The 20,199-nt window shown below is 35.4% G+C and overlaps 2 protein-coding genes across 3 annotated transcripts in view; one reads left to right on the forward strand and one right to left on the reverse strand.

The window, feature by feature from the left end:
* Nucleotides 1-20,199, forward strand: part of LOC123870135 — a 275,095-nt gene that overhangs the window by 223,306 nt on the left and 31,590 nt on the right. The window lies entirely within an intron of this gene.
* LOC123870138 overlaps nucleotides 1-20,199 on the reverse strand; it is a 111,380-nt gene that overhangs the window by 3,703 nt on the left and 87,478 nt on the right. The gene's annotated exons all lie outside the window — the stretch shown is intronic.

Genomic DNA, 20,199 nt, shown 5'->3' on the forward strand with positions numbered 1-20,199 from the left:
TTCAGCGACAGTCACTTAAAAGTTACATTTACTACATCACTAAAGAATGACGAATTAGGTGCAATTTTTCGTAAAAAATGCTCGTAAGCGTTTCTGATTCGTCATTTATAACGCTACGTCGCTGCATAATAGTTTAGTATTCATAAAAGTTAAATAATAGTAATTAGATTTTATATTGGCTATACAATTCGTGTGTCAGTATGAATGACTTGATACAGTTATTTGTTTTAACTTAGTAAGGCCAAGAACACGTTGTCGTAGCGCCGCGTTGATGTCTCGTTGTGTTTACAGTTTTTACTCAACATCCCAGGTGAACTTTGGCAAATGGATGCTACTAGATGAATAACCAATTCAGTACTCTGATCTGATGCCAAGGGTTAAGCGCGTAGGTCGAAAGAGCGTAGATGTCAAGACCTTTAAGGTTAACAGGTAAAGCAGGTTTATGCGAAAGCAGCAACTCTGAGTAGGATTTGACTGAAACTAGCAACATGTTGAAGATGAATGCCTGTCTAGCAATAATATGTCAGACTAGTTGATGGACTCGGTTTCGCTTGGCTAAAATTTCTTAAAATTCTTTCTTAGTGGGGATCTAATCGTACGTTAAGAGATGGCTGCATGCAAAATCGCAACTTAGTAAGTTGATAATATGTGTATCTATTCACACTTATATTTGTATAAAGATTATGTTGATTCTTTTAATGAGTTATTTATGCTCGTTTCAGTCGTCGATGGGGCTCCATCTGTCATTCAAAACGCAATCGCGTATCCAGGGACGACCCGCGAGTCCGTAGAAGGCGCAATAGCCGCCGTAAATGCGAGTAGCGCCGCAATACATTTTTCAGTACTGAAAATACGTGTTGCGGCCGCATCAATAGCATTGCAACAAGATAAAGTTGAAAACTAAAACCCGACTGCGATCGTCTTAATAAACGCTGAAATATTAGAGTAAAATTGTTTTTCTGTCGCTTGGTATATTTTAATGTTATTGTACATTTACATACATGAGCTCAAAATTTTCTCCTCTTTCATTTGACATCCCACTCGATACAATAGCAAAAAAAATTTTGGAGACATCCACTTTTTTGATCGTTATAAGAAAAAAATTGACGCAACGGATGTTCCGTTGCGTCGATTTTTTCTTATATAGCCTATATCACCCGGTCCTTTGACAACGAATCAATTTACACCTCATTCATCAAAATCGGCCTAGTAGTTTAGGCACTACGGTGGAACACACAAAATCTGGATACAAACATAGATACATCCATGGACTACTAAAATCATAACACTTCCTTTTGGCTTTGCCGCAGTCGGGTAAAATGCTGATGATGATAAAAATGATGTCTTGCGGATGGTAAATAAATTAATCTTTATTATTTAACTTAAGTTAACTTATTGACAAACTTTTGTGAGGCCCTGATTATATCTCTTTATATCACAATTAGTCAAACAATTTGAATAATATAGTGAGGGAGACAACACATCGTTGGTATCGTTAATAATAATAATTAACACGATACAGGTACTACTCAAAGGGTTTAATTGATTCGATACTAGATAGATGAAAGCTCCCCAAAGTCCTCCACAAGTGGTAAAGGTAGATACGTGTAATCTAATCACAGTCGAGAGGGTTTAAAAGGGTTCTTTGAATACATTGATTTAGGATTTGTCGCTTGAAGAACCTTCAACCTTTTTCGACACAAGGTTATTTTTAGGACTAGCTGATAATCGTGACTTCCTCCGCGTAGATAAAAGGTTTTTAGAAACCCCATGGGAGCTCCTTGGATTTTCCGGGTTAAAAAGTATCCTATGTCCTTCCCAGGATGGAATCTATTCCAAATTTCATTAAGAACGGTCCAGCGGTTGAGCCGTAAAAAGGTAAGTTACCTTTTTCACTTTTTCATGATTCAACCCAAACCGATCTTAATTTAAAAACGCGAAAGTCGTCTGTCTCTCTTCGTTTTTGTAATATTATATGAATTTATTTTTAATGCTAAGGCAAGTTTAAATATTATAAAAGTACTATAAAAGTAATATTATAAAAATGCAGGTAGAATCAGCTTAGCTTCATTTGTTTTGTGGATGCAGGTATGTAAATATATTTGCCCCTAAATATTGCTATTTAACTTTTTTATAAGTTCTGAATTCTGATTAATCCTACATAATTAATCACGAATTATTTATTGATTATTGTCATTGTTTTATGGAACTTATCTAAATGATGACATCTTCTACAAAACAAAAACATTAGACGATTACTGACCTAGACCAGTGGTTTTGTAGATTTGATTTTGTTTAGTGTTACAAGTAGTATTCAAAAAACTTACAAGGATCTTAACGCAATGAGTACAGTCATTTTTTCTAAGTTAATACAGCCTCGGTATTCCCATAAAAGTTAAAGTTAGAATGAAAAGTGAACCGATGGTTATAGCTACAGATTTATGTTGCTCTAGTCCGCGCTTACGAAGATAGCCGGCTACTCAGCGTTGAGCGTCTATTTTTAGCTACGCCGGGGAAAGTGAGGCCACAGCTCGATTGCGAGCGCCCTCTACTTCTACGAGTAGCTTCGTGGCTACGTCGCTACGTCTTGTGCATTCGTAAACAGGCCTCGAGACTATTCAGGCATATGGAAGTCTACTAAAACTATTTCTTTATGGTTTCAGATAATACCTTCCACCTGGGAAAATATTATATCCTTAATTGCGTTTCTATTTAACGAATAATAAGAAAGTTAGGACAACTTTTCTAAAATTCACAAGAAATATACGAGTACAAGTATATGTTAAGAATGAAAACACAATTTAAATAACAATATGTTCCATAAAATACTCGTACTTGTTAAGACCTGAAGTTAAATGGTGATTAAAACTAAGTGACAAAGCAAGACGTAATAAGAACGTAGTGAGAATGATTTATTTATAACTAACAGCATGTGTATCTGTCGCAGGAAAATGGTCAAAATCAAGATTAACCTTTAAGGGATTTGATGAAATCCCGCCAGATGTTAACAAATGCCAGATGTTAAGCAAATCTAGTGATTTAATAATTTCACTAAGCAAATCGATGGGACCTACCAAGTTGAGTCCAACTTACACTTGTCCGCTTTTTGTACTTGTTATTCGCAATATTAATACACCTCTAATCTTATTTGATTTGCCTAGCTATATTCAAACACTGAAGAGAAATAAAACTTGGTTTAAATAAAGAGCAAGCAAAAAGGGAAATGCAATTTAACTTTATATCCGTCCTCTGAGGGTTGCTTATTAAGTTGTTAGTAGTCACTTAAAAAAATATACTAACTGATACCCCGCAACTTCATTTGCGTGGCTTTAGAGTTTAGGTTTTTGAAAAATACTGTGGAAAATGATCTTTCGTGGTAAAAAATATTATTTTATGTCTGTCACTAGTACGTGCATAGTTCATTATAATTGCACAGCAGGTGAGCTGTGAAAAGGTAACAGACGGATAGTTAAACGCTTTGTTTACAAATAAACATAACTGTTTACATATTTACTGTTTAATTTATAATGTTATATTAAGTTTGGATTGTTAATCAATTAGGTGTGTAAATATTATAATTACTATTACGTTAATTATGTACTTTTTAGTAAGTATAATAAATTACTATTTATATAAATAATACATTTTTACCCAAAGCAATTCATAAATAGGAATATATTTTTCATTTTTTATGACAAAATTGTCATAATATATCCGTAAATACCAATTTTAAAGTTCTAAACACATTTGCAGTTGCAAAAGTCAGCCGGTAGGTACCTACTTGCTTTGAGTTAAAGTTAAACAATTACCTGTTGTTTTAGTTGAAGTTTATAACTTTTAAAAACCCGCGGAGAGAAAGCGTTTGTTTTAAATTTCAGATACATTTAGCAGGTTTCTCTACTAAATAAATGTAAACTGTAAAAACATAATTCATTTATTTAATACAAAGTCATAGATTTGAATGTTTTATTCATTTCCTTTATTGCGAAATGTTAAGCAATATTAAATAATATAATCACTGATATAGGAGTGGTCTTTTGAGTAGGTAACTCAAGTAATTAAAATATAATATTTACACTTTATTTTTTTAGTATTAAATAAATTAAGTTTACATTAGAATCTGAATTGTGCGTAGATTTGATCAGAGGGGAGCACAGACGTCTAGATAATGAGATGGTTGTACCATCTGGTTATCTATATATTATTATCTCTTATTATGACTCCATTCAAAAATTGATTGGTATATGTATTTATGAATATTTCCACTCCGCTCTTCACCACTATGTTCGAAACGCATCTGTAGGTAACAATAGCATCCGTAGAGTGCACTGGGCAGGCCCTGGCAGGTGATTCGCTAACTCAGTGTTCAGCGATGAACACCACCACAGAGCTCCTTTGACATTTATTTTTAATCCATTGAAGGTTTTCAAGAAAAACCCATTTTAAAACGCTCAGTAAAGCAGCAATGTAAAACCAACCAATGTTAAATATGAGCTCGGTGGCTATCATTCATTGTTGAACACTGAGTTAGCGAATCAGCATGCAGATCGGACTCTTGAGTTTTGTGCTGCCGTGTTAGGTCTTGAGATGCGCCTTAAATCACAGAGAGTAGCAGCGAACAAGAAGAGAAGAGGTGGAAACTGGAGCCGGGACCTGCTCAGTAACCCGAGACTAGCATTCAGACTTCGACTCCTAAAAGTGAACATGTAGAATGTACTAAGGTGAGGAAAAGTGGAGATTTATATCAGAAAGAGCCCAACATCAACTTTGTGCCTCCTTAGACTTGTTGGTTTCCATGAGAATTTCGCTACGAAAAAAGTTTATGAATAACAGAATTAAAAAATAAAAATAAATAAATAAATAAAAAAGAATGCCAATAGTGAACAAATTGAAGAGGTTTACGTCGTTAAATGGCTTTGATATTATGATCATTAGTTAAATGCCAGTAGCTAGTTGTTTTTCTGGCCTGTTTATAAGAGTAGGCGTGGGCGTGGGAGTTATCCAAGGATCAAGTGAGAGCGTCGTAGACTTGCTGGCGGCAAGCGTCGGACAGCATCTAGACGCATCTATACAAATAAATTGAAGAGTCTGTCTGTGATTTTGAAAAAATACCCTAAATGATGCATGCTTGAGAGTTCCCCATGTTCTCAAAGGTGTGTGAAGTCTGCCAATCCGCATTGGGCCAGCGTCGCAGACTATGGCCTACGCCCTTCTCGCTCTGAGCGCAGACCCGTGCTCAATAGTGGGCCGGTAATGGGTTGATCATGATGACCCTATATGAAGCTCATTATGACTGTTCAACAAACCTAAATGCCAATTTTTAATTTTCTTAACTTGTATTAAATTATATTATATCATTTTAACTTCAGTAGCCGTGGTAGAGGATTATGCAATGAGGGATCTAGCTATTTTCCCATGTTCCATGCATATGAAGTCGCAGGTGGCTAATAAATTGGGCCAGGCGCACTTTTAGAAGTTATAAACAAATATATAGACGAACGGGAAATGTGAATTTGTTTTAGATGAGAAGATAATATAATAGGTTCGTCACTAATGTCTTTACCGTTTAACGTTCAATTTACCTAACAATAGAATCGACATATATTATGTAGTATTTTTCTTGTCTCGACTTAGGTGTTTGGATCCTTAAATGGGATATTCAAACGGTTTAATAAAGATAAGAATCCGAATAAGATCAGTATGTTATGTAAGCACAGTCTTAGGGAAGGTTAACGTAGGTTGTATAAAGGGTGGATCTTGTCAATGAAATGAAAAGTTAACCCTTAGGTAGATATACTTAGTTCTCCACTTGAACATCGGTAGTATGTTTTATCTTTTCTAGCTTTCATTCACGACTTACTTATGTTTCAAAGATGACCTCGTCGGTGAATTACAAACAACAATCATTTCAATTGTTGGCCTTAAACAAAGAGCTTAATATTCTTTTGATTAATTGCTATAAACCTAAGTGTACGGTAAACTTTATGCAATAACATAATCCTAAATAGGACACCAAATTAAACTAACATTCAGACCATTGAGCGGCTTGGCTTAACGAAGACGAGTTTCTTTTCATATTAAATCGAAGCTAAAATGCAGTTAACTATTTTTCGGGCTGGAAAGAGAGTTCTGGAGCGTATCTTCGTATAAATATTCACGAGGCATCGTCGTACGTGCTTTTTAGTTCGGCAAGGTTTCGCTCTCAAACGCGACTTTTTACTCGACAGTCTACAGACTGTTTGGAAGGATAACTTCCTAGTTAGTCGAGACGAACTTGTGTCTATACATCTAAATAAAATAAATAGAAGTCTGTGTTAACCACCTTTTTTCAAACACGGGTTATTTACGAATAGATACATGTCATATTATAAACCCCACCCATTTTTGAAGAATTTGTCTTGGCGTGGGATTTATCTAGGCTACTTTATATCCTGGGAAAACCAATGGTTCTTAAGGGATTTAAAATAGTCTAATCCACGAGGACGAAATTACAGGCAAAAGATAGTAAATAATATTGTCTCCAATACTGTAAAATATAAAAGATTGTTCATATATTTGTTTGTACACGCTTTACGCCTAAACTTTTTTTTTGTAGACCACTTTTTAGTCCGAAATGTAATACAAACTTACATGCTGCCCCGAAGTTTTGAATTAAGTAGTCAACTAAAACCTATGTCCTATCTGCATTACCATGCTTAATATTTTATCTATTGAATGTAGCAATGTATCGATTTGCATATAACTTGTGTTCCTAATTTTAGGATTCCGTATCTCCAGAGAAAAAAAGGAAGGAAGCATAGTTTAAACGCTAAAAAAGGAACCCTTATAGGATCACGTCTTATTACCTAACTGTAACGTCTTATAACGGGAAAAATCCGAAAACCGCAAATTCTTTATTACATTAGTATGGAACTTTTCGTCTGTGAGTCCGACACGCAGTTTACCAGTTTTTAAATTTAAATGCAAGTCCCGAATGTATTTCATTTTGTTTTTATCTAAAACATGTTGTATATTGTATACTAGCTGATGCCCGCAGCTTCGCCTGCGTGGATTGGTCAGATCCCCTGCAGCATCAGGATTGAAAAGTTGGATTCCAAATTTTTTATGAAACAATGTCGCAAAGTTCCTCTATCGATTAAAAAAGAAATGACGCAAATCGGTTCAGAAATCTCGGAGATTTCGGTGTACATAGGTAGAAAAACACAACTCCCTTTTTGAAAGTCGGTTAAAAAAGTAGCCTATGTTACACCCTGGTCAATCCTCTACTTGTCTGTGAAAATCCCGTCAAAATCGGTTCAGCCGTTCCAAAGATTACCCTTTTCAAACAGACAGACAGACAGACAGACAAAAATTTTAAAAACGTGTGATTCAGTTAAGGTATCGTTCAAATAACCCTATGAGCTTAATATGAGGTAGTTATTTCGAAATTACAGACAGACACTCCAATTTTATTTATTAGTATAGATAATATTGTGTAAGTAATTGTTCTTTAGTGTTAGTACAGTTACAGAATAATCTGGGAATAAGCATAATAAAGATACCATAACATTATTAGAGAGATCGTACTATACAGTACCGCAACATTTGCTACGACGTAGGCATAGAGCTACGACGTAGATAATTTTTTATAGAAATTTTTTGTTTCGAGTCACTGTAACACACATTTTTGCCTTTGTATTTAGGCATATGAACTCGAAAATAGCTAAAAAATTATATCAACTCATTTCTTTAGGTCAACTTATTTAAAATGGCTATTATTTGCATCTTGTTCGCACAGATAATATGGCGTTTGTTTGATATTTAAATATAGTCAAAAGCGGAATTCCGCAAGCAGAAATCCGCACAGAGTTCCGCTAGATTTGTCCCTAGTCAAAATAAGCGCAGAATAAAGTTCACATTTCGTTTTGTTCATAGTTCAATAATCAAGATTAAAAAGTTTGAAAGATAATACCTTAGACATTTTCGCTCCCGGCTTAAAGTTACGACGTAAGTTTATTTTCTACAAGAAGTACAACAAAGTTCACTATATTATCTTTGTAGTCGTTGTGGGTATTGACTTCGAATCAAGTTCCGATGAATTGGTTTTTTAGGCGCCTTGTAATATTTCCTTTGTGGATATTGAGAGGCATGAATCAGTATCAGTATTGAGTCTCTTCAGCGAGTGGGCGTCGGAGCGAGATTGCAGATCCATTAATCATATTACGGGCACTTTATTGCTTCAATAAAACACTGGTATAAACCTACTTAACGTGACTACACAGAGCTTCTTAGAATCAGTGACGTTCACAAAGATAGCGGGATTTAAATAAGAATAACGTGACAATTACTATTCAAAATCAAGAATTAAGTTGAAATAGAAAAACTTAATTAGAAAGGAAGATTGGTTGTAGCTAAATTACAGCCCTGATATTACGTTTTCAAGCATGAGTGAAGCCGGGCGGACCAGCTAGTATAATAGAAAAACAGTTACAAAAGTTAACGAATAAAACCGATTGTACACCTAAACGGTAATAACTTCTATAAAAGTTTAGGATCATTCATTACTAAAATGTTGGCAAATAAGACTAGTTAAATGGCCCTTCAGCATCGATCGGCAAGCGTCGTACTAAAAATGTAGCTCTCCAAGTACCAGATTTATTTATAACAACAGTGTCTATGAGTAGAAGGGTCACGATAAAAACAGTATATAGGTATAACCCGCGCTATTTTAAAACGTTGAGTGAAATGTCCTCGCCTACATTCAACAGATGAAAATAAATTCGGAACCCTTATACAGGATGGAAAAAATTATGGGCCATGGGAGGGCCTTAATTTGGGTACCTTAAATCCTTAAGTTAAAATTTTATTTTTAAAAAGAATCAAAATTGCTTTCAAAGATTTTCTAAAATTCAATTGTCTCACACGGGAATCAAACCAGCTAAAATTCAAAAAATAAACAATCGATTATTTAGTACACAAGTTCTTTCTACCTAAACTCTTTACTTTCAATAAGTAAAAGACACGTTATAATTTTACTTATAATTCTAAAATCCAAAGACATTTGATCGATGATAAAATAAGAAGAGAATAATGTATGCAATCAATTCGTTTGGCGTTAAATTTATCACTCTATCAGTTTTCCTGAGTTTTCCAATGTTAAATATAATAACAATAATTTCCACTCATACGTTAATATGATATATCTCTACTTTTTTCTGCTAAGTAGGTACTAGGTAGTAGGTACTTATACAAGAGATAATTACAATCGCAAACAATCGGTATTGCTACTACATATACTATGTCGATGAAGTAATAATAAAGTACACACAGCTACTATTTAAGGGTATAAATCAGAATTTATTATTAGCAAACTAGACGTTATTTATCAGTCTAGCTGTTACTAGTGAACGACAATCAGTACAATTTGTCACTGAGCGTTTCCAATAATAACACACCATAAAAATAGCATTTATTGACATTTGAAAAATAATACCTACCCAACTTGAATAAGGCAATTAAAGCGAATATCGTAAGTCATACGGAAACGACTGAATGTTTCTATTCGGAAACTTATACGTTAATATTCATATGTTTTATGGGTATTCGCGTAGACCAATGCGATCATTCTGTAGGACGGGGACCAGGTTTACGGCTACAGCCGATTTTGCGGCGTAAATTGATCAAGTGATCAGTTTGACGGTATGTAAAAATATACCAATTTGAAATTCTAAATGAATTGTTGATGTGTTTGTATAGGTACTTGTTAATGTATTGAGACATAGCGAGACATTTTTTAGAGAAGTGCTTGCCTGCTATCAGACCTGCTGGCAACGTATGATGCAGCCTAAGATTGAAGACTCTTGTTTAAAAGATGTCTTGACTTGATTGTACCAATATTGAAAGTGGACATTAATTTCTCACTCATCCATTCATGCCTTCATTGTTTATTTTTAAACTTTTACAAGTATTTTTGAATCATTAAACGCATCTACTACCGCTGGTTAGAAATGCCTTTCCTACCTTTTGTATCAGCGTGCCTACATGGCCGGCAGAACCTCAGGCAATCGTCAGTATGGCGGATTGAGCCATCATATTGATACTTAAAGAGGTAAGTGCATAAGCTGACAGTGCAGGGAATACTCGTATTGTATATTTTAAGTTCGATGCCAAGAGTTCAAGTTGCCAAGCAATAGGCAATAATATGCAGTTGAGGCTCATCGCATTGGGTAGTTCCGCCTATTGCGCCGACTGACAAAAAAGTGTAACGGATGCCATTTCCATAATACTTCCTTAACCACACAATAAATTAATATATTTTTGTAATATTATTATCATTACTATTGAAAAAACCAGCTAAGTGCGAGTCAGACTCGCGCACTGAGGGTTCTGCACCTTGGAAGGATACGTGCAATTATTTTGTTGCTCTTTATCTCCAACTGCAAGTATAAGTCGTTAATCGCAAATGTAAATTTTGATGAATACTTTATAGTTTCTACTTTTACTTGTGCTATAAGACTTTGCTTTTTGCCAAATTTTATGATTCTAGAGGATTCTAGGTTAACGGGAAGTACCCTATTCCCTTGCGAGTATTAAAATATGCGGCATAAAAACGACCGTATCTTTTGATTGCGTTGACTTTGAAGGCTTTTGAAGGTTGATTTTTTCACAACTGCAAGAAATTGTAGACTTAAGTATTTCATATCAATTTCAATTTGATACCTCCACGCGTTCCTGAGGAAAACAACGTAGTAATTCTATATTTATTTTTTCCTTTGCGGGTCCCTAAAAAGAATGCAATCGGCATGTATTTTTTAATTGCAATTGTTTTGTACCTACTCATATACGAGCGTAAGACTGGCTTCCCATTGCAGAGGGAATTCTAGTTTGGGGGCCAGGAATTTTGCGTGTTACAACTGTGGTTTACTTAGTGTTTGATTTGTAAATTTTATCAAACAAAGATTTATAAGTAATATTATATTTTATTGTACCTAAAATTGGCTGTCTAGCTGATATGTTATTAGTCTATTTAATTACGAAAGGGTTTGTCGCCAGCAATTTCTGACCGACCTCATCTAGTACGTGACTAACTTGAACAAGTCTACAGGTCAATTTAATTCAATTTGGCTTGCCTAATTCCCTTTAGTACCTACACAAGACTTCAGGACTTTGGTTTAATTTGCAATTTAAGGATCACGCCTCAAGGAATTAAGGAACACCCTATTATAGGTACACAAATGATTTTGCCGATTGGTAATTTGTGATCACTGTAATTATTGACATTTGCACTGGCGTCATCCTCATTTTACTAGAGATATAATCATACCTGAGTTTCGGCGGCTAAAATGACCAACAAATGGGGAGATGGGTTCTTTGCACGCAACAGAACTATATTTTGATTCACAATATACTTTTAATATCCATAAGATTTTGATTTGAAATACAAAACTACTCAAGTAAAATGCTACATTATAAAGCTTCATTTACGCCAAAACAACATGGTGCATGTCTAAGGGCTGCATGGTTTAATAATTCGGGTAAAAAAGTAGCAAGTTTTTGTATTTTTATATTACTAAACTTTGTGCCTACCTAATCATATTTAATCTGTGTCAATAGTATGGTAATTTAATCTGTCAATAATGTATCGTTCTCTCTCTCTCTCTCTCTCTCTGTTTTGAACTGGATTAAGAAGAACGTGTGTTAACGTTTTATTAAAATATATCCGGGTAAACTCCAAGATCTCCTTCTATGGAACCAGAAAATATGGTGGGTGAGTCTTTCCGGATTGACTGAAGCCGAAGGCATCTACAAATACCCGAAAATCCGTAACAGCAAGAATCTTCAGATTATCGTATATCCAATATTCCAATTCTTCCAAGACGTTCCCTTAACATGATATATCGTATAAGACCGTTAATATAATGTTTCCATTTCGAGCATACGGCATTATTGCATATTTTTGCTCCGGCGTAAAACAGCTTTAAGCTTCGTAAAAATTTGAATTTTTTCAAGGAACAGTTGTGAAGTCAGAATGTATAAGAAATAACAAACGTCCTGGACAGCTGTGTAGAACGTCTCTTATTTTCACTTTTCCACGCCATATTTGCGTGGGGTTGAGATCGGGCAGTGCGTGGCTGCTAGATAACGCTTTCACAATTTACGTATGCCAGGAAAACTTGGCGGTCAGCCAAAGCTCAGATGCCCTTGTTAGCTTCTCAAGAAATCTACGATATAATTGCTTTGTCTTTTTTTAAGTCACTTAAATTCAACCGTTTATTTATTCCAACGAGTCTTCTTCCCGTATTTAAGCAGCGTCTCTTTTAGAATGTTATTTTTAACCCCCGACCCAAAAAGAGGGGTGTTCTAAGTTTGACGTGTGTATCTGTGTATCTGTCTGTGGCATCGTAGCTCCTAAACTAATGAACTGGTTTTAATTTAGTTTTCTTTTGTTTGAAAGGTGGCTTGAACGAGAGTGTTCTTAGCTATAATCTAAGAAAAGCCGTTAAGAAAAGGTTCAGCCGTTTGAAAGTTATCAGCTCTTTTCTAGTTACCTTCACTTATCGGGGTTGTAATAAATTATTACTTTACACTTGTATTGATTTTGGGTTCTATAATGATAATCAACACGGAAGTTTTCCACTTCTTTATTTTCTCTTTTTTCTCTTCCTTAAGTCTTGGAACACTTAGTGTGGGGGTGCACAAGATAGAGACGATATTTTCCCACCGGATTTATCCCGAACTGAAGACTTTATTGCATTCTAGAACTTTTTTCTCTGTTCCTAGAAACTGCTTCCACATCATATTTCCCCTATAAACGATGCACTGTAAAAGTGTAAATGCCGTGCGCACCCCGAAAAGCTGCACTGCACCTGGCATGTCTTGGACTACCACTTTAAATCTAAGCTAGATTTTCCGGGACATGGGTTTCATAAACCATGGCTGGTAACTCGTCTAGGTGGTAGTTGACTTCGCTCGAAGGGTACACTGGGGTCATCATTATCATCGAGTGCCTAGAGATCACTTGATGTTAGTACTTGATTTAACTTCGGGTATCTAAGCTCTGTTCACCCCCTTGCATGGTACAACCGTTTGCGTCTTTGGTGAGCTGGAGTTCATTCTTCCTTCCAACACTAATCTTTCTTCTTTGGACTTCTAATTTCAAATTCAAATTTCAAAATATTTTTATTCAATTAAACTTTCACAAGTGCTTGTGAATCGTCAAAATAATCTACCACTGGTTCGGAACGCCGTTCCTACCGAGAAGAACCAGCAAGAAACTCTGTGGTTGCTCTTTTCAAGTGTTCAATTTACAATAATGGCATACTATACAAGCAATTGCAGAGCCGTGTATTGCTGGAGCGAGTCGAATCCAAGCTTTTTTGTCATTTATATAATCTTCGATTGTATAATAAGCTTTTTTCAGGAGCATACTTTTAATAGATTTTTTAAACTTGTCTAAAGTTGACTGTGGAATTTTATTATAAAATATTACACTCACTCCCACAAATGACTTTCCCACTTTCATGAGGCGGAGCGTAGGATATGCGAGCCTATTACGGTTTCTAGTTTGCCGGTCGTGGAAATCACCGATTTTTTGTAACTAAGAATGTTTTGTCGTACTACAAAAATTATATTAGTGTAAATATATTGAGAAGCTACTGTAAGAATACCTATTTCCTTAAATCTCTCTCGTAGGGAATTGTGTGGTTTTAAATTATAGATTGCGCGTATTACCCTTTTTTGTAACACGAAATTTTTTCCAATATCTGCTGCTTTACCCCATAGCAAGATTCCGTAAGACATAATACTTTGAAAATAGGCAAAATATTCAATTTTTGCAGTTTCCACGTCAGTTATCTGTCGAATCTTTCTAACAGCGTAAGCAGCAGAGCTGAGTTTACCAGCAAGTGTTGATATATGGGCGTTCCATTGAAGCTTTGCATCTAAAGCTGTCCCCAGGAACACGGTGGTCTCTTCTACTTTCGACATATCATTATTTATCTTAAATTAAAATCATTTGTCGTCTTGGTATTGGGCAATGCGAATTCGACACACTTAGTTTTCTTTGCATTTAAAAGCAAATTGTTAACAGTAAACCAATGAGTGACCTGCGATATGGTTCTATTTACATCGTCAAAATTATTCTCATTTCTATATCGACTTTAAAAATCAAAGATATAGTATATACTATATAGTATATATAAGTATACGTGGTATATAGCAGAATCAAAAAAGTGATGTTAATGACCATCGCGTCGATTTTAGGTTACTACGTCGAAAGCCTTGATTGGGGGTTTTATGTTTAATCACAGTGTTTGGTCGGTGATTTCATGATATTTTTGTACCACTGGCTACTAAAATAAACGAAGGCATGCGTGAGAAAGCTTTAGGCGACCGAAATAGCTGCCTACAATCGGGCCATTTCCCTTTCCTATTATTGTAAGTAAACCGGGTTATAGAACTCGGTAAGTGTAGTTTTCAAGAAAGTTAACTTTAGCGTTACATGTTATTATGTTTCAGATTACTTCAGTGAAATATAGGCTGTCGGATTGTTTGTTCAGAAACGTACTCGGATTTATTGTTTTCGAATTACAGCAGCGAGACGAAAATAAAGTAGTTGGGTTTTACGCATCCCATGTAAGAAATAAAAATCTTGCTTTATATTTTACCGTTTGGAATATCATGACTCCCTTAGATTTCATTCCGAAGTTTAGTAGTTTAAGGATATTGACTATGCAGGTAAGTGGAAATTTTTGAAAAATAGTTTAAGTATTTACTTAAAAATATCAGTTAAGTATTGTACCTAACCGATATTTTTAAGTAGATACTTAAATCTTAGTAAAAACTTCTATCACTGACTACGTAGACCACTAAAAATATTGTTCCATGACCATTGGTGTCCATGTTGAGCCTATCTGTCAAGTTCTAAGTTTAGATTTATTTTGGATAGGAATATGGGATAAGTTTTTTTACTTTAATTTATTATTTGTCTTCTTCATTGCATTTAGATACGATCAATGTTATAACTTTATATTATGTAAAAAGATTGTCATAATACGGCTCTAGGGAAAAGCATGGTTTGCGTTAATGTTATAAAGCTCAAAGCTTTTAGGTGGGATTGTCACATGACTGATCTCAAGGAAAAAGTGTGGTCTGCGTCTATATTGTTGCTCAATGCCAATGCAAGCATATTATACAATCGTGGATTATGTAAATGATAAAAGAGCGTGGATTTAACCTGCAGCTCGCTCCAGCAATGCGCAGGACTTCAATTAGGTACTTTTATACTTTTCATAATATTGAATATCAAATCTTTGAAAAGAGCAACCGCCGAGTTTCTTGCTGGTTCTTCTCGGTAGGAAAGGCATTCCGAACCAGTGGTAGTTGCTTTGACGATTCAAAAGCACTTCAACAAGGAACCAAAAGCTTAATTTGCTATAATCCGTCAAACCAAAGAAATCTGTATGGTGCAACATGCAGCATGCGACATGCACAGTCCACCCTCCCAAAATTTTTGCAATTAGGCATTGTAAGGTCTATATATCCTGAAGATACTCCGGTGTCGGGGCGAAACGTGCATCGAGTGGTGTTGGGATTTGTGTGGTGCTGCGTGGTGGTGGTGCGTATGCTTTGCTTGGTAGCTGGCTTTTCCTGCATGTTTATCAGTGGGAGGGCGGGCGGTGTCGCATGCTGCATGTTGCACCATACAGATTTCTTTGGTTTGGCGGATTATACCAAATTAAGCTTTTGGTTCCTTGTATATCATGGACTTCCGCAAAATAACGTCTGCTTCTTTAATGTGTTCAAAAGTACTTGTAAAAGTTTGATTGAATAAAAATATTTTGAATTTTGATTGTATTGAGGTAGGGTTGTGCATCTTGTCTCGACAGACAGACGGGACGACGGGTCAGGCGCGTGGCGCGAGGTGCGAGGCCCCGGGGGCGGCAGCACCTGCGCGGGATGCACCGTGCCGGCGTGCAGTCGCGCCGGGCTGTCTGGCGCCGCGCCGCCCCCGCGCACCTCCGCGTCGCCGCCGCACCGCCCGCTTCCACGCCCGCGCTTGTTTTCAACTTTGATTGATAATTTGTTGCTGGAGTGCGTTTCCCGTGTCGAAAATATTACAATGTTTTATTCAATTGTTTGTAACTGTGATAAATACGGCGGAGATGCGCTCATTAGCGCCTGTCTCGCTAATTCCTTCATATTTAAGGTGGCTTTTGCTCGCTATTTCTACCCCTTGTACTTATATCAACTCTTTGTTGTTTTGTGATATAAAATAGCCTAGATTAATCTTTTCATAGGTTTTACGTGCTAGCGAAAGTCGCCTCAAAATGGGTTTGGCAGCTTCAAAAATTATTTCGAACAATCAGAAAGATAAAATTGAAAAATTGGGTGTTTGGGTTTTGATAAGTGTCGGTGAATAGCCAGCTAGTTATTTAGGCACGGACAAATAAATTTCTGTTATTTTGATTTTTTAGAAAGATAAGACAGGGAAAGCATAAATAGGCACCAGCTATAGACACTTTTCTTCCAGTGTCTGGCACCACAATCAACATCTCTAGCCCACGAGCGCAGCATAAGGGCATTCGGAAACGGAAGAATCTGTTTAAACAACCTAAGTAAGTACGTAGGTAAATGAAAACGTTCTCACAGCGAAAGGCGCATAACGTAATCATAGAATTTGTTACAAAATACACGCCGCGCCGCACATTCTAGTGTAATAAAAAAAAAAACGACTTCAACCTTAATCCAGGTTGACGAAATCACGGGCATCAGCTAGTATACAATGCCTGGTTAACACATTGGTTAAAACCTACCGTTTACTAAGCTAGTACACTGATTGGGAGCAATTTACTCTTAGGTATCAATTGAGTCTGAGTCCGAGTCAGAGTTCCGTTCTCTATTTTCGAAAATATTCACCAGATATTTACCAAAATATGGGAGCCATTTCTAAAATAAGAGCTATCAAATCAAAAATATTATCAAAATCCATTTATAATTGGCGGAGAAATCGCGTTACAAATATACAAAAAAAATAAAATATATAAAGTCGAATTAAAAACCTCCTGTTTTTGAAATCGGTAAAAAGGTAACATGATCAAAATAATGTTCTGATATTTTGGTTAACTACGCATAGACAAGAAGAAGCACAAGAAGAAATCATACTTGAGTATTATGTTATGTATCACTGAATACCTAATACGAGACAGCACTGCGTTGAACCTACTAAAGGAGCTCTTTTAATGCCCTCACGTTGCTCCGTTTGTTTTATTTCCATTATTATCGGTATAGCTCTGGTTGTTCCTGTTAAAAAAACTAACTAGATACTGTGCACGTCTATGAAATAATGGTGAGCTTTTCTTTGATAAATAATTTATTTCTCTGTGTAGAATTAGAAAAATATCTTATTTCAAGAATAAGCTAATACTTATTTCCAAAATTCTTTGAATCTGATAAAGCACTTGGAAGTTTCCATAAAAGTTTCTCTGTAGACTTTGTACTCTGCTTACGCATTTCGTTGTTTACCCACTTTCACCTATAAATAAATTTCCGATTATGTGACGCGAATTCGAATGAAGTTGGACTGCAAATGTATGAGCTGGTTAGTCCTTGACTGACCTCTAGAGAAAGAGCGTAGGCAGATTTGGCGCCTTGGCGTACCTATATCTACTTAAAGTCTCTCGTAAAACTTTTAGCTAAACCGAACGACCTATATTCTATAACATTTTGCTGTAGATTAGTCCGATTAATTTCACAATAGCCACTTTCTATCTTAGTTTCCAATCAGACCATATAGTAAAACATGGTTTAATATTTTTTTATTATTATGGTCATATAATAATAAACAAAGATGTGTTATTAAACATTATGCAAGTTAGTGTTACGCAAGTGCAATAGTTTCTTATTACATAATCCGGACGCACCTTTATACCTATAGATAATACGCGTGACATTTTGGGAGCTATCAATGCACACCATGATCCAAACTTCGTAGTCGGTGATCTTTCCACCCTGTGCTGGGGACAATACACAGAAAACTTTCAGCTTTCATAAAATGACGAACGTCTGGCACGCGCTGGCTCTTAGTCTATTAGTTTTCAGCCGTGTGAAGTTGAGGTGGATCGTTAGTAAAATGTAAAATATTAAAAGTTTGATGCATCCATATCCTCTAATCCAATTCTAAAATTTCTGACATAACACGTAATTTTTTTTACTTAAAAAGTTTTTTATTTAAAATGTCTTCAAATTTCAATGTTACACTAAACCTACTACTATACTTAGGTATGATTTCCACCATACTAGATTTATTTAGAGTAACAGAATAATTATTTAGTTAAGTAAGTATTTACCTACCTTCTCATACGTAGGTATAATTTAACCCATTTTCCAGATAATGCTCTTCATTTCCTACTTACGAGTGTAATAATAAGAGGAACACATGCCTTCTTAACTTTATAAACTCTTTCTGGCTACCGTTTGAGCGTACTACTTCGTTAGTCTCCTTTCTTTTTGTAGTTGTTTGCTGTACATTTTCACAGTTCGTTTATTTGATTCGGTTAGCAAATGTGTTCGTAGACGTTTTGGGCATGAAAAGGTTTCCTGGTTAAAATTGCCTGTCGCACTAATAAAATATCGGTTGCTACATGCTATATAGGTAAATCATACTAATATTAATTTATTTATTATTTACATTCTCCTGGTCCCTGATAGTCTCTTGAAATTTTTGTCTTTAAAAAAATATTAAGTATAGGTACTGAACCTAACGGTGCAGAAAAACGAAGGTGCAGGAAACTTGGATGCTTGAGAAATCTTTATAATGGTCTGATGAAGTCTACCAATCCGCTTCTGGATAGCGTGGTCCTTGTCATTCTGAGAGGAGATATTATTATGTGCTCAGTAGTAAGACTGCGATGAAATGATAAAAATATTTCAGGATTGTCTACGAGCTAGACACCTGTGACACGCGGGCAGACAGACAGACAGACAGCATGGTGACATTAATAGGGCTCCGTTTTTACCCTTTGGGTAGGGAGCCCTAAAAATGATAAAAATAAGTAACAACTTCAATGTTAGCATAATCAAAATTGTCACCCAAAATTAGATTGATGTTATTATGGTGTTTTATAGCTAGAGTAGGTTGGGCATAATTTTATCCAACGTAATCATCATTAGGGTAGCAACTGCTATTATTTTTGGAGCTTTATAATTACTGACATTAAAAATCACTTTTCGTCAAAAATTTCATATGCTTAAGTATATCCTGCAAACATATAGGTACAATAATAAAAAATACAAAGAAAAGCTACAAGTACTTTTAGTTAAACCCATCTTAAAAATTTCACACACACATAAGTAAAAGTAGGTAATAGGTATTGTATATCTTGATTCATTCACTTCTTCAAAAATGTATTTATATCATGAATCCATAATTCCATTAATTATATTCTTGATCGCGATGGACAAGAATAGTAAATAAGTGTACGCTATACGTTTGTTATGTTGGAACTGAAATAAAAATGAATATTGGGATATTCATTTATTTTTTTGTCAGTTAAGTAAAATTTCAAAAAGTAAAAAGTCACTTTTTTATTTTTGAATTCAGCACTTAAACAGTATTAATTACTCGAAAAAAGTAATATACTTAGTCAGTTATATAGCTAAAATCATTCAGTGCGATGAATCAGAATTCTGTAGAAACATTAATAATTCATGCAAGCAGTCCGTAGAAAACCTGCGGCATCCATAAGTGAAGACTAGCCATTGAAGAAAAGAGTGCAGAATCTTTATTTAAAATCAGTAAAATGCCATTTCATATTCATGCATTATTCATAAAATTTGCTTTTCATATAGGCTGAGGTCTCACAGAGTTCGGAATCAGAGGTGAAAATATATTTCCCTCTATTTCCTCACGCTCCGCTTGCTTTTTTCGTGCATAAAGTAGGTAGAAATAGCCTTTTATTTTCGCTTGTTTCTTTTCAAATACACATGTAGTCGTTTTACACTAGGATAGACATACATTGTTGTTATAAATCCACATTTGAGATTGTATTACCTACTAGCAAGAAAATGCTTACCTAACTATATAATTTAAAGAATTATACAATATTATATACTTAGTATTATAGTGTGGATTTGTGGAAGCTATCTTTTTATTAACGTTTCTGTCCTTTTCGATATAATTGTAGCATAACTTTGTCACCTGTTTGTCATTGTGGGAAAGCC

This window comes from Maniola jurtina, chromosome 12 (genome assembly GCF_905333055.1).
Source record: "Maniola jurtina chromosome 12, ilManJurt1.1, whole genome shotgun sequence".
Lineage (NCBI taxonomy): Eukaryota > Metazoa > Arthropoda > Insecta > Lepidoptera > Nymphalidae > Maniola > Maniola jurtina.